The following is a 14,509-nucleotide window of genomic DNA, read 5'->3' on the forward strand; positions in this document are numbered from 1 at the left end:
AGATTCTTCTTCTCTGAACAGTTGCTTCAACTGTATAAATGATTGATTTGTCCTTGTGCAGAGTACTGCGCTGACATCTGGGGAAGTTCTCTTCCCCAGCTCTCACAACTCCGGGGAAGCTCTGACAACTGCATCTCTGACATCTTCACATTCTTAATGGACAGAATTGAATCCAAAGTAATCCGATTTATCAACTCTCCCAATCTGACCCGAAACTCGACCCACTCGAATTATGCCGCAAAGTTGGCTTTCTTTCCCTTTACTGCAGATATTACTTCGGTTTCTGCTCCCAATAACTTGCTGCTTGTGTACCTCCGCCATGAGCGAGACCACAGAATCAGGGGTGTAGTGCAGCCAGAGCACATTGGACAAAAGCTCCCGCATGTCAATCTATCGGAGACGAAGCAGAGCTCCGCAAACAGTTTAAAAAAAAAACTGTTAGTATCTTGTTAGGGGAGTATCGTAGCATTTTATATCATGCATGTCAGCGTTCACCTTAAAAAAAAGAAAAGGATGTGCTGTATGTAGAGTGCATTCAGAAAGTATTCAGACCCCTTCACTTTTTCAACATGATGTTATGTTGCATCCTTACACTGAAATCATTTAAATTTATTTTTTCCCTCATCAATCTACACTCAATACCCCATAATGACAAAGAGAAAACTTGATTTTAGAAAGTTTTGCAAATTTAATTAAAACAAGCATTATGAGTATTGCGCTGCAATACATGTCCCCTACCAGCATTCTGTCGGCCGGAAAACTGTTGGGGAAATTACCAAGGGTTATTCACCCACAGATTCTGAATCGTTCCCAATCGCTAATTACCTCAGGACGGGCTCACCTGTGATTCGCACTCGGGACTTCGATTTATACACCTTGCAGACAGGTCAGCAGAAGCACGAGAAAATAAGTTGTTGATAAAGAACCTTTCGAGTCGCTAAATATCAGTAATTTATTATATTTTCTGGTTCACGATCAATGATCGATGTGTATATATATATGTTGCTCGGCTTGGCTCCGCCCCTCCGGAAAGCACGCGCTGTGTCGCGCTGTTGACGTTCGCAGACGAGGCTGAGGGCGCACGGTGCAGCTTGAGGAGAACTCTGGAATAAACAAGAGATATCCATTAAAAAAAAAAAAGAATTTTCGTTTAATTAACGATATCTGCCAAACCACGTGCCCTATCGCAAATTCCAAAAGGACATTTTAGTAGACTGACATGCTGAACAGATCTGTGAAGTTTCCCCTCGATTTGATCAAAAATGAGGGAGGAGCTCAGTTTTAAAGGTACATGCTTAAAAACGTCACAACTCTGAAACCATGTGACGCATGACGTCATGCTCGCTGACTTTATTGTTCGTCATGGGTATGCGATTCTGCCTCAAGTTTGGCCTCGATCTGTTCAGCAGTTGCAGAGAAAAAGGGGTTTTTGTGTGTTCACGAAAAACAATATGGCGGCCGAACCACGTGACCTGTGACATCATAATTACCATTAAAATATTCTACAGACCGAATTCCTCCTATGGTGAAAATTTGATCTCAATCGGTTCTATTATTGCAGAGAAATTGGTTTTTAAAGGAAATGAAAACTGAAAATGGCTGAGTTAAGGATCATCAGAATTATCAGAATTCCCAAAGTTCAAAGTGCCATAACTTTGTCAAAAATGACCTAAACGTCATGAAGTTCGAACTTGATCTGTAACTTATCATGAGGATACCATTTGCCAAGTTTGAAATCATTGGCATTAAGGGTTTAGAAAAAAAGTCTGGAAAACTGTTCTTTGCGTGACAGACTGACAGACTGACGGACTGACGGACTGACGGACTGACGGACTGACGGGCTGACGGGCTGACGGACTGACGGGCTGACGGGCTGACGGACTGACGGACTGACGGACTGACGGACTGACGGATGGCGTGCAAACCTATAGTCCCCTTCGGTGTACACCGGTATGGGACTAATAAAAAACTGTAATACAGTATCACATTGACATAAGTATTCAAACCCTTTGCTATGACACTTGAAATTTAGCTCAGGTGCCTCCCATTTCTCTTGATCATCTGAGATGTTTCTACACCTTGATTGTAGTCCACCTGTGGTAAATTCAATTGATTGGACATGATTTGGAAAGGCACACACCTGTCTATATAAGGTCTCACAGCTGACAATGCATATCAGAGCAAAAACCAAGCCATGAGGTCGAAAGAACTGCCTGCAGAGCTCAGAGAAGCATTGTATCGAGGCACAGATCTGGGGAAGCCAACAAAAAAAATTTCTGCTGCATTGAAGGTTCCCAAGAGCACAGTGGCCTCCATAATTCTTAAATGGAAGAAGTTTGGAACAACCAAGACTCTTCCGAGAGCTGGCCGTCCGGCCAAACTGAGCAATCGTGGGAGAAGGGCCTTGGTAAGAGAGGAGACCAAGAACCCGATGGTCACTGGCTGAGCTCCAGACATCCTGTGTGGAGATGGGAGAAACTTCCAGAAGGACAACCATCACTGCAACACTCCAACGATCTGGGCTTTATGGCAGAGTGGCCATACGGAAGCCTCTCCTCAGTGAAAGACACATGAAAGCCCACTTGGAATTTGCAAAAAAGCACCCAAAAGGACTCTGACTAGGAGAAACAAGATTTTGTGGTCTGATGGAACCAAGATTGAACTGTTTGGCCTCAATTCTAAGCGTCATGTCTGGAGGAAACCAGGCACCGCTCATCACCTGCCCAATACCATCCCAATGGTGAAGCATGGTGGTGGCAGCATCATGCTGTGGGGGTGATTTTCAGCAGCAGGGACTGGGGGACTGGTCAGGGTTGAGGGAACAACGAACAGAGCAAAGTACAGAGATATCCTTAATGAAAACCTGAAACAGAGCGCTCAGGACCTCAGACTGGGCCGAAGGTTCACCTTCCAACAGGACAATGACCCGAAGCACACAGCCAAGACAACGCAGGAGTGGCTTAAGGACAACTCTGTGAAGGTCCTTGAGTGGCCCAGCCAGAGCCCGGACTTGAACCCAATCGAACATCTCTGGAGAGACCTGAAAATGGCTGTCCACCGACAGTCCCCATCCAACCTGACAGAGCTTGAGAGGATCTGCAGAGAAGAAAAGCAGAAAATCCCCAAATCCAGGTGTGCAAAGCTTGTCATGTCATACCCAAGCAGACTGGAGGCTGTAATCGCTGCCAAAGGTGCTTCAACTAAGTACTGAGTTGAGGGTCTGAATACTTATGTCAATGTGATATTTCAGTTTTTTCTTTTTAATAAATTTGCAAAACATTCTAAAATCCTGTTTTCCCTTTGTCATTATGTGGTATTGAGTGCAGATTGATGAGGGAAAAAATGAATTTAAACGATTTAAGCAAAAGGCTGCAACATAACAAAATGTGAAAAATGTGAAGGGGTCTGAATACTTTCTGAATGCACTGTAGGTGATGCAGTTCTTTACAATAATGAAAACAATTAGCTGAGTACCACCGATGATCCACACTCATATACAGTAGGAGCAGCAGTGGTAGTTGCAGTCGTAGAAGTAGTCATTGTTTTGTTCAACTAAACAAAAAGATTCAAACATAGGGAAAACAGAAATGACTGCAATGTAGTACATTGTAGTATAATTAAATCACGTACTAATTAGCATGAAGAAAACAAAGGGGATTATAACAAGGGACAGACAAATTCAGAAACATGCATGATCACTGCAAGCCAAAAAGGCCAAACCATCCATCATACGTGTGAGATATAAACAATGAAAGGAGAATGTGCACTATAACCACCTGTCACCTGCACATCCTGAGAAAGGAATGTGACAAGGAATGCAAACAATTTGCATTGCAAAGTAACATGACCATTGACCATGTGGCAGGACAGACACTGAAGGAGGTTCAATACATCAGAAAGCCAGAGAAGGATTGGAGTATATGTGCAATAGCACATCACCAGGTAGAAATAGAGATGAGGTAAACACGAAAAAGGGGGAAAACAGAGTGAATGGGATTAAAGAGGGGAAGAAGGAAAACTCAGCCTCGGAGCTTCGCTGAGTAAGGTTCAAATAAATACAGAGCTAAAAAGTGTGAGCGACTTGAGACCAAAATGCAGGCACAAGTGAGTGCAAAATTAACATAAAAAGAGGACAGAAGCTCCATTGTAATCAAATATCAATTGTAATCATAATCAAAATCAGCAATATGTTGTTAAAAAGATATACGTAGGCCTACATGTAATTACTTTCTATTAAAAAAATATTCGGAGATTATTCGGAGAAGTAAATGATTACGCCTCAACCCAAAACTTGCTCTTAATCTGCGATACGAAGCACATAAAATGATTGTATTGGAAGTTAGTTTCAAGACTTGGATTAATAAACTCGATTGTGATTTTATTCATAATCTGTTAAAAACATTGCTTCATGCAGCAGCATTTGGATCGAAGCATTGTTTCAGCCCTCTCAGACAATATTTTACAAAAGACACAGACACGAGTGATTACTTCCAAATATAATACTCAGAGTAATCACCACCAAATATAATACTCCGATTGATCACCACCAAATATAATACTCCGAGTTATCACTACCAAATATAATACTCCGAGTGATTACTACCAAATATAATACTCCGAGTGATCACCACCAAATATAATACTCCGAGTGATCAATGCCAAATATAATACTCCGAGTGATCAATGCCAAATATAATACTCCGAGTGATCAATGCCAAATATAATACTCTGAGTGATCACTGCCAAATATAATATTCCAAGAGATTACTGCCAAATATAATACCCCGAGTGATCACTGCCAAATATAATACCCCGAGTGATCATTACCAAATATAATACTCCGAGTGATCACTACCAAGTATAATACTCCGAGTAATCACTACCAAATATAATACTCCGAGTGATCACTGCCAAATATATACTCCGAGTGATCATTACCAAATATAATACTCCGAGTGATCATTACCAAATATAATACTCCGAGTGATCACTACCAAATATAATACTCCGAGTGATCACTACCAAATATAATACTCCGAGTAATCACTACCAAATATAATACTCCGAGTGATCACTGCCAAATATATACTCCGAGTGATCACTGCCAAATATAATACTCCGAGTGATCACTGCCAAATATATACTCCGAGTGATCACTGCCAAATATATACTCCGAGTGATCACGACCAAATATAATACTCTGAGTGATCATTACCAAATATAATACTCCGAGTGATCACGACCAAATATAATACTCCGAGTGATCATTACCAAATATAATACTCCGAGTGATCATTACCAAATATAATACTCCGAGTGATCACTACCAAATATAATACTCCGAGTGATCACTACCAAATATAATACTCCGAGTGATCACTACCAAATATAATACTCCGAGTGATCACTACCAAATATAATACTCCGAGTGATCACTACCAAATATAATACTCCGAGTGATCACTACCAAATATAATACTCCGAGTGATCACTACCAAATATAATACTCCGAGTGATCACTACCAAATATAATACTCCGAGTGATCACTACCAAATATAATACTCCGAGTGATCACTACCAAATATAATACTCTGAGTGATCACTACCAAATATAATACTCCGAGTGATCACTACCAAATATAATACTCCGAGTGATCATTACCAAATATAATACTCCGAGTGATCACTACCAAATATAATACTCCGAGTGATCACTACCAAATATAATACTCCGAGTGATCACTACCAAATATAATACTCCGAGTGATCACTACCAAATATAATACTCCGAGTGATCACTACCAAATATAATACTCCGAGTGATCACTACCAAATATAATACTCCGAGTGATCACGACCAAATATAATACTCCGAGTGATCATTACCAAATATAATACTCCGAGTGATCATTACCAAATATAATACTCCGAGTGATCACTACCAAATATAATACTCCGAGTGATCACTACCAAATATAATACTCCGAGTGATCACTACCAAATATAATACTCCGAGTGATCACTACCAAATATAATACTCCGAGTGATCACTACCAAATATAATACTCCGAGTGATCACTACCAAATATAATACTCCGAGTGATCACTACCAAATATAATACTCCGAGTGATCACTACCAAATATAATACTCCGAGTGATCACTACCAAATATAATACTCCGAGTGATCACTACCAAATATAATACTCCGAGTGATCACTACCAAATATAATACTCCGAGTGATCACTACCAAATATAATACTCCGAGTGATCATTACCAAATATAATACTCCGAGTGATCATTACCAAATATAATACTCCGAGTGATCACTACCAAATATAATACTCCGAGTGATCACTACCAAATATAATACTCCGAGTGATCACTACCAAATATAATACTCCGAGTGATCACTACCAAATATAATACTCCGAGTGATCACTACCAAATATAATACTCCGAGTGATCACTACCAAATATCATACTCTGAGTGATCACTACCAAATATAATACTCCGAGTGATCACTGCCAAATATATACTTCGAGTGATCACTGCCAAATATAATACTCCGAGTGATCACGACCAAATATAATAAATATAATACTCCGTCTCTTGAAAACCATGTTCTCTTCCATGAAAACATTTTCAATACTTATTTATTGGGTAAATAATTATTTCAAGTTGATTTCATTGCAAAACTTAATACAAAGTGTTTCCAAAGAAAGTTTTCCGAAACAATACGTCAGTTTGTAAATGTTGAGATGCTCTTGCATGTTGAATAAGCCTTTGCAGTTCGTGTAATATTCCATCATTTCTCTGGGGGTTCACAATCCATGCCCAGCAAGTCCATTTCCTCATCAGTGAAAATAACTTTTGCTTAATTGAGGCAAAGTTGGCTTTAATGATTTGCCTGTGGTGCTTCCAACAAGATCAGACCTGTTCTCTCTCCTCTCGGGCTTGTGTTCTCCTCTCCCGAGGGAATAATATGGATAGAGTTACAATTTGTACAGAAAACTTTCATTTGTAACAGTAAGATATGAATTCACACAACAGATTTTGTAATTCAGCAAAGCTTTTTGATCTATATTTTGTAATTTTTCTTTCTACAATATTAAATATATTTGTTCTGTCATCAACCTGTTTAACCCACAAAACCTACTTGATGAGAGGAAATCAAAACATTTTCACAGTATAAGAATTGGGTAAAAACATTGCAGAACATTTAGGCACTGAGGTGGAGTAACTTTTTACCAAATCAATCCACCAAGTCTTCATCAACTTCTTTTTAAAAACATTTTATATCATGACATATATTCAAGTGTTTTGTAACGATTTCCCTCTTTTATCAGGGGATTTAATGATTGATGGCATTCCTCCTTACATATCTTTCCAACGCACAAGACTTTTGTCTTTTTGGGCGTCCTCTCCGCTTTATTCCTTTTAGAATGATCTTTATTAGTTTATTTACAGCTTCAAATTCCTCCATTTGTTGCCCATTAACATACCTACCAAGTTTTCTCATCCTAAGTTATTCTTCATTGGTGTTGGTTGTCACTTCCTCATATCGAAGTTTGGAAATCTTTCGTTAATAAATAATATATTCATCCACGTGTCATTCTCATCTCTGTTCTTTCCATTCTTTTTACAACTTTGATTTGCATTTTTTTTTTGCTCCATACATTATTAACAGTCTGATACAAGTTTATAAACTCCTAATTTTTTTATAGATAATGGAATGTTTCTGTGCTTCATGACACCACCGAGTTGACTCCATTTATTCCAGGCTGACCCCATTCTTCATCTAGCGGCTAATTCTGCTCCTCCTGAAGCCTCTATCATTTCCTCAAGTAAACAAACATATGAACTTTTCTTAATCAGCTCAAGACTATTTATCTTTGTTCTTTTTCATTCTCTTGAAATGATTGATGCTCATATTTTTCAGATGAAAATCCCAACTTTTGTTACTAAATTTCCTGCACTGGCACTGCACCTCTTGTGACGCCATCTAAAACACTGCCGACATTGAGCTGAACTACATTCATCTCCTTTTCCTCACACGAAACAAGGCCATTGTTCCACATTATTTTCTTTTTCCTTCTTTATCACTCCCAATAATCTGTTTTATTTTTGTATGTGTGTTAACCTTTCTTCTCTATTTTTTTTTTTTTTTTTTTTTGTATACAAGGTCGAGGCTCGTGAAAGAGCGAACATTAATCACACAGAAAGACAAACCGACACATAAAACATATAACATAGGGAGCGGTAGACAAGATGGGGAGAGAGGGGGAAGGACACAAACACAACATTTGAGAGCAGGGACCGAGAGACATGGAGACATCGAGAGATCTGAGAGAGGGCGAGGGCTTTGGGGGGGGGGGGGGGGGGCGTGGGAAGGTGGTGGTGGGAGAGGTATAAAACATATGGACACTGCCAGGACTTCCAGGAAAGAAGTTGGAATTTCAAACAAGGTGGATCTGGGGTGAATTAGCGGGGGTAGAAAAGATCAAGGTTTTGGATGGGGGAAGATAAGAGATGGTGGTGAACAGCTGTTTTAAAGACCTGGAGGGAGGAGTGGGATTGAAGGGAGTGAGGGAGTTTGTTCCAGAGGCGGGAGAAAAGAGGAATGAAAGAGTGAAGGTGAGCAGAGAGCCGAGATTTCGGCAGTTTAACCATCAGAGGGTTGCTGGCAGATCTTGTGCGACCTGTAGGAATATTTGGGGGACAGAGCACAGAGAGAGCTGGGGGTGCAAGGCCGGAGAGGAGTCGGTAGAAGACAGAAAGACCACCTACCTGCCTGCGGTGAGTGAGTGAAAGGCCCTCAGAGATAGCTTCATCGCGGGAGATTCCAATAATTCTGAAAGCTTTGGTTTCAACAGCGTGAAGCCGAGCTAGGTGTGAGGCAGGAGCACCGGCCCATAGGGGAGAACAGTATTCCATTGAGCTGCGGATGAAAGCCTTGTATGTGGTGAGGAGCTCAGGTGTGCCGAGGAAGGACTTCGCACGACGGAGGATGCCCAGTCGGCGACTGGCTTTGGAGGCCAGCTTGGAAATGTGGTTTTCCCAAGAAAGATCATGGCAGATAGTGAGACCCAAAATCTTGAGCGACAGAACTTCTTGGAGAGGATTGTTGAGAAAGTAGATGGGAGGGTTGTCCAGTCGATCTTTTCGGAGAGACATAGTAAGAGTGTGAGATTTGTCAGGATTGAAAGACATGTTCCACTTGTTTGACCAGTCTGTGATTTTGTCCAGGTCTTCAGAGAGTGAGGAGGCAGCAGACTGCCGATCTGAGGGAAGAGGAATGGAGCGGCAGAGAGTGGAGTCATCAGCAAAGAGATAGAGAGGATTTTCGAGAGAGTCAGAGAGATCATTGATGAAGACCAGAAAAAGCACGGGGCCCAGAACACTGCCTTGGGGAACTCCAGCCTGAACAGGAAGAGGAGATGAGAGAAACCCATTCAGGGCCACACGTTGACGACGACTAGAGAGGAAGTCCGCCAGCCATGCGTGGAGATTTCCATGGATACCAAAGGAGGAGAGTTTGGTGAGCAGAGCGGGGTGCCAGACCGTGTCGAAGGCACGTGATATGTCGAGGGAGACAGCTCTAATTTCCTGTTTGGCATTGAGGACCTCCATCCATTGTTGAGACAGCAGAAGCAGCATGTCCAGAGTAGAGTGACCTGGTCTGAAACCAAATTGATGATCAGAGATCAAGCCATTGGAGAAGAGGAAAGATTTCATATCCGAAGCAATGATGGATTCCATGACTTTGCTGATAATTGGGAGAAGGCTGATTGGTCTGTAGTTGCTAGGATCTGTTTTTGCACCTTTTTTGTGCAAAGCGGTGATGTTGGCTGATTTCCAAGCAGATGGCAGTTGACCTTGAGCAAAAGAGAGGGTGAAGAGAACAGAGAGAGGGTGAGATAGAGCAGCAGAGCAGGATTTTAGGACCCGTGGGCTGATGCCGTCGGGTCCAGTTGCAGAATCAGAGTCGAGGGTTGACAGAAACTTTTCCACCTTGTCAGGAGGAAAGGACACGGAGTCCAGGAGCAGCAGGGTACGACTGGGTATGGTGGGTACAGAGAGGGATGGGTTTGGGACACAAGATTTAGAGGCAAACACAGAGTTGAGGCATTCAGCTTTTTCACGTGCGGAGTCAGCTGTGTAGCCGTTTGAGGTAAGGGAGGGGATGGAGGGGGAACAAACACCAGAAACGGATTTGACCAGACGCCACCAGGATTTGGAAGAGGGAGACAGATAAGAGAGTTCGGTCTTGAGAACGGAGAGATATTGTTTCCTGGCTCTCCTGAGGGTGGACACACACTTGTTTCGGGCTTTGTGAAAGGAAATGAGATTTCCTTCCGTTGGATTTGCTTTCCAGGAGACGAAGGCAAGTTGTTTCTGGGCAACAGCCTCACCACAAGATTCCGTATACCATGGACGGGAGGAAGGGCAAGACAACTGAAGACGAGATGGGATAAATCTGTGCATGAGAGAGAGCTATTTACTTTGGAAGAATTCCCAGGATGAGTTGATGTCAGAGGTGGTAGAAATGGGAGACCAGTCCAGATGATTGATGGCTGCTTGAAGACCGTGCCAGTTGGCCTGAGTGAAATGCCAGACTCGTCGACGCTGAGCAGGCTCCCTGAGGATGGTCAGAGAGATGTCCACTTTAACAAGGACATGATCAGATGATCCGATCGGAGCAGAAGAAGAGCAGCAGACATTTTCAGGGAAGTTAGTCATAACCAAGTCCAGAAGAGAAGATGTTCCGTTGACTGAGATCCGGGTCGGGAAATTGACAGATTGTGTCAGTCCCAGTGAGTCGCAGAAGTCCTTTGCTGAGGAGCCATGGCTGGTGAGAGAGGTACCCACACCCAGCCAACTGGCATGATGACAGTTGAAATCACCACATATGAGGAAGAGAGAGTTGGGATGAGTAGATAGAAGTTGGTCCATATCATCAGACAGCGAGATGTAGATGGAGTCATCACTGTTTGGTGGACGGTACAACACACATATGAACAAGAGGTGGGAGCGAAGGGGAAGCCGTAGCCAGAGGTATTCCTGGGGGTGAGGTGGAGAGAGTGCAGTGCAGGGCGAGTGAGGAAGAGAGTTTTTGATAAAGATAGCAACCCCGCCTCCAGGACGAGGCTCAGGTCTATCATACCGGAGGAGCGAGTAGCCCGGGAGAGATACTATGGAATCAGAGACATCATAAAGGAGGAAAGTTTCTGTTAAGCAGATCACGTCTGGTTTGACAGAAGCAACCTGTATGGAGAGATCAGTTAAGTTTGAACGAAGGCCCCGGATGTTTGAGGTCCATACCGTTAATGAAGAGGAAGGGGGAGCATCAGATACAGAACAGGGGGGAGGAGGGGTAGGGTAAGATGTGGAAGAGGTGGAAGAGGTAGGGAGAGCTGTTGAAGATGTGTCAGAGATTTCAGAATAGCTCGGAGAAAGGGAAGGATGGGGCGGACAAAAGGTTTGATGGTGATTGGGTGAGCCACAATGAGGTGTTATTTGAGGAGGGGGAAGAGCGAGGCAGAAGGTTGGGGGAGATGGAGGTGAGAGTTTGAAGGGGGAAGAAGCGGGGAGGACGCTTTGAGGAGGGGGAGTGAGAGGGGGGAAATTGAGAAGCAATGAGGGTGGGGAGATTTGAAGGGGAGGGGTGAGGGGGAAGTTTGGGAGGGAAGGGGCAAGGGGAGGGATTTGAAAGGGATGGGATATGGGGGAGATTTGGAGGGGAGGGGTGAGGCAGGAGTCTAGGAGGGGAGGGGCGAGGGGGCGTCTTGGCGGGGAGGGGTGAGGGGGTCGTTTAGGAGGGAGGGGGCTAGGGGGGAGATTTGAAAGGGATGGGTGATGGGGAAGATTTGGAGGGGAGGGGTGATGGGGAAGATTTGGAGGGGAGGGGTTATGGGGAAGATTTGGAGGGGAGGGGTGAGATTGGATTTTTGAAAGTGTACGATTTATGGGAAACAAACATTTATTGCAAAATGAGTTGCTTGTGACCTTCGAGTTAAAAATACGTTTAAGGACGCTGGATGGAGGATGGAGTGCAGGAGAGTTTAGGGAATGTAGAAAAAAGGCACTATAGGAGATGGATATTTTTTTTGGGATGAATTGAAATGTTTTTTTTTTTTTTTTTTTCTTTTTTTTTGAGTTGAGATTTACACAAGGAAGTAGGCTATGGGTGAAAAGACTGGGAATACAGAGAACGAAAGTTATTGGATCACAAAAGACGGACCGCTGAGAGAAAAACAAAGCCTCAAGGTTGTACAGTGCACACTGTACAAGGCCTCAAGACACGACACGGCAAACAGACGATCAATTTATGAAAGATAAACACCGAGAAACAACCAAAGTTGCACACAATAACTTCACACACCGAAAGATAAATACAGTTTCGACAAAATTCGACAAAATACAATTGTGAACAGACTTAACTTCGAAAAACGTGGAGACCGTGTGGAGCTTCGAAAATCCCTGCCGCCGTCTCCAAGATCTCGCGAGATCTATTGCACTCTTTATCCCCATTATTTTTGAAAATACGTAGGAATATTGTAATCGGCTCGATTTGTCTGTTTGTCCGTCTGACACAGTATCTCCTCCTAAACGGTTGGGCAGAAATTCATTAAAATTTGGTTGTTATGGTCGTTACATTGTGCCCCTGTCCCTAACCCAAACCCCAAAAACCTTGTCCCCCCCAATACCAAAAATGTAATTATGGGCACATTGTCAAATATTTTAAATGAAATTTTGTGTATGCAATCAACATTGGGGGACGCATGAAATGTGTAACGATTTTTTGGATTTGACCCCCGGTTTATGCCTTCGTGTCACAGCGGTCAAAACGGGAAAAAATGTTTTTACCTTGATATTTGATATTGGGCCATTCTGGTGGAATCTTTCACCATCTTTCAACTTTGCTTTAGATGGGAAGCGTGGGGATTTGCGAAGGCGCACCATTGACTTCTCTATAATCCATTTTTTAAACATCTTTTGCTACTATTATACTTTCACCCTTCAATATCAAGTGATCAGCATATAATAACTCACATGGGTATTGCAATCTTGTAATCTCTGGTGTAATTCTACCTTGACTTCAAACATTTCAGTGCATCCTAAATTGTTTTTTAACATCGTTCTTGATTTTTGTTTTTATACATTCCCATGATTATCCTGTCTACTATTATCATTTGTTCAGGCAAGGGTTGCCATTTGAGAAGCCATTCAAAAACTGCTCTTGGTACTTGTTTCGGATCCCGGATTTAGAGGAGTTACTATTCATGTCATTGCTTATTAATGTTTATTCTATTAAAGGTTGTTGTGGTTAAAGGGTTAGAGAGGCTCCGGATAACAGGAGACCGGAAACGGGATAGTGAACCGGAAGAAGAAAAAAGACACGAGGTCCGGGAGAAGCGGCGATCTTCCTCTTCTTCGCCCAGCTCCGACGCGAGCGGTGTCGATATTGAGCAGCGTGGGGGACGCTGCGTTTGAAAGCCCGTCTGGCGAAAGGAGTTACCTGCGCGGGGTAATTACCGATTACAAGTCAAGTTGCCGTGGGTTTGTGCACGGAACCAAGCGTCCGGCACAGTTCGCCTCAACGTCTACAAGGATGCGTACGGGTCGCACCTTGGGCCTCGCGCGCTTTGCAAGCCGCGCTTTGCTTTGCCCGCTTTGCTTTGCAAGGAGGTGTGCTCTGCAGCAGCTGTTCCCGGTACGCGACGTGCACGTTTCGAAAACGTCAGCCAGGGGTTCGTTCAACCGCCCGTGTGCGGAGAAGTCGACCTTCACCTTGGTCTGGAGGGGCCCAGAGACATTGTGAGGGACAGTGATCATTGAGGGGTCGTGAGTGGGGAAAGGGGAGAAATTTATGAGATGGCCATCTTAGTAAGATTGTTGATGGATTGTTGATTGCTGATGATGGATGGAGAATAGATTATTAAGTAATCTGGATCCTTGGTGTGGGGTTTCTTATTGACTTGAATTATTGTGTCTTTCATATTGATTGCGCTACGAAAGCGTATAAAGCAGATATCTTTCTGGCGGGGTCCTCCCACGGTCCGGGGGTCACCAAGACCAGGTAGTTACTGGGAGGACCACGTAACAGTACTTCATCATATGCCTTTGCCAGCTCAATGAAAATATGACGGTTTCATTGTCTTTGCCAAATACTGTCTAGTATTGCGTTTACAGGTTTATCTGATGTCTCCAAGTGACCTACTTCCAGAGTTGAGTAAGCTTTCCCGGATTTATCTTTGTTGCCTTCCATTGTTTTCCACTCTCCATTTGTTTGGTTTCTTATTTGTCGTGTGTCATCACCATGTCTTCAGGTGCTTGTTTGGCTGCTTGATCTTGTGAATCTGCCTCTGCTGCTCAGACCTTCCATGTGTTCAAGAGTCCTCCTTTCTCATTCATTCACTCCAAGTGAAATTTATTATTTCCTCATCCTGTTTTCATTAAAGTTGTATTTTTTGAACTCTATCTGATCTCATTCCTTGCATCA

This window comes from Myxine glutinosa, chromosome 10 (genome assembly GCF_964187855.1).
Source record: "Myxine glutinosa chromosome 10, kmMyxGlut1.1, whole genome shotgun sequence".
Lineage (NCBI taxonomy): Eukaryota > Metazoa > Chordata > Myxini > Myxiniformes > Myxinidae > Myxine > Myxine glutinosa.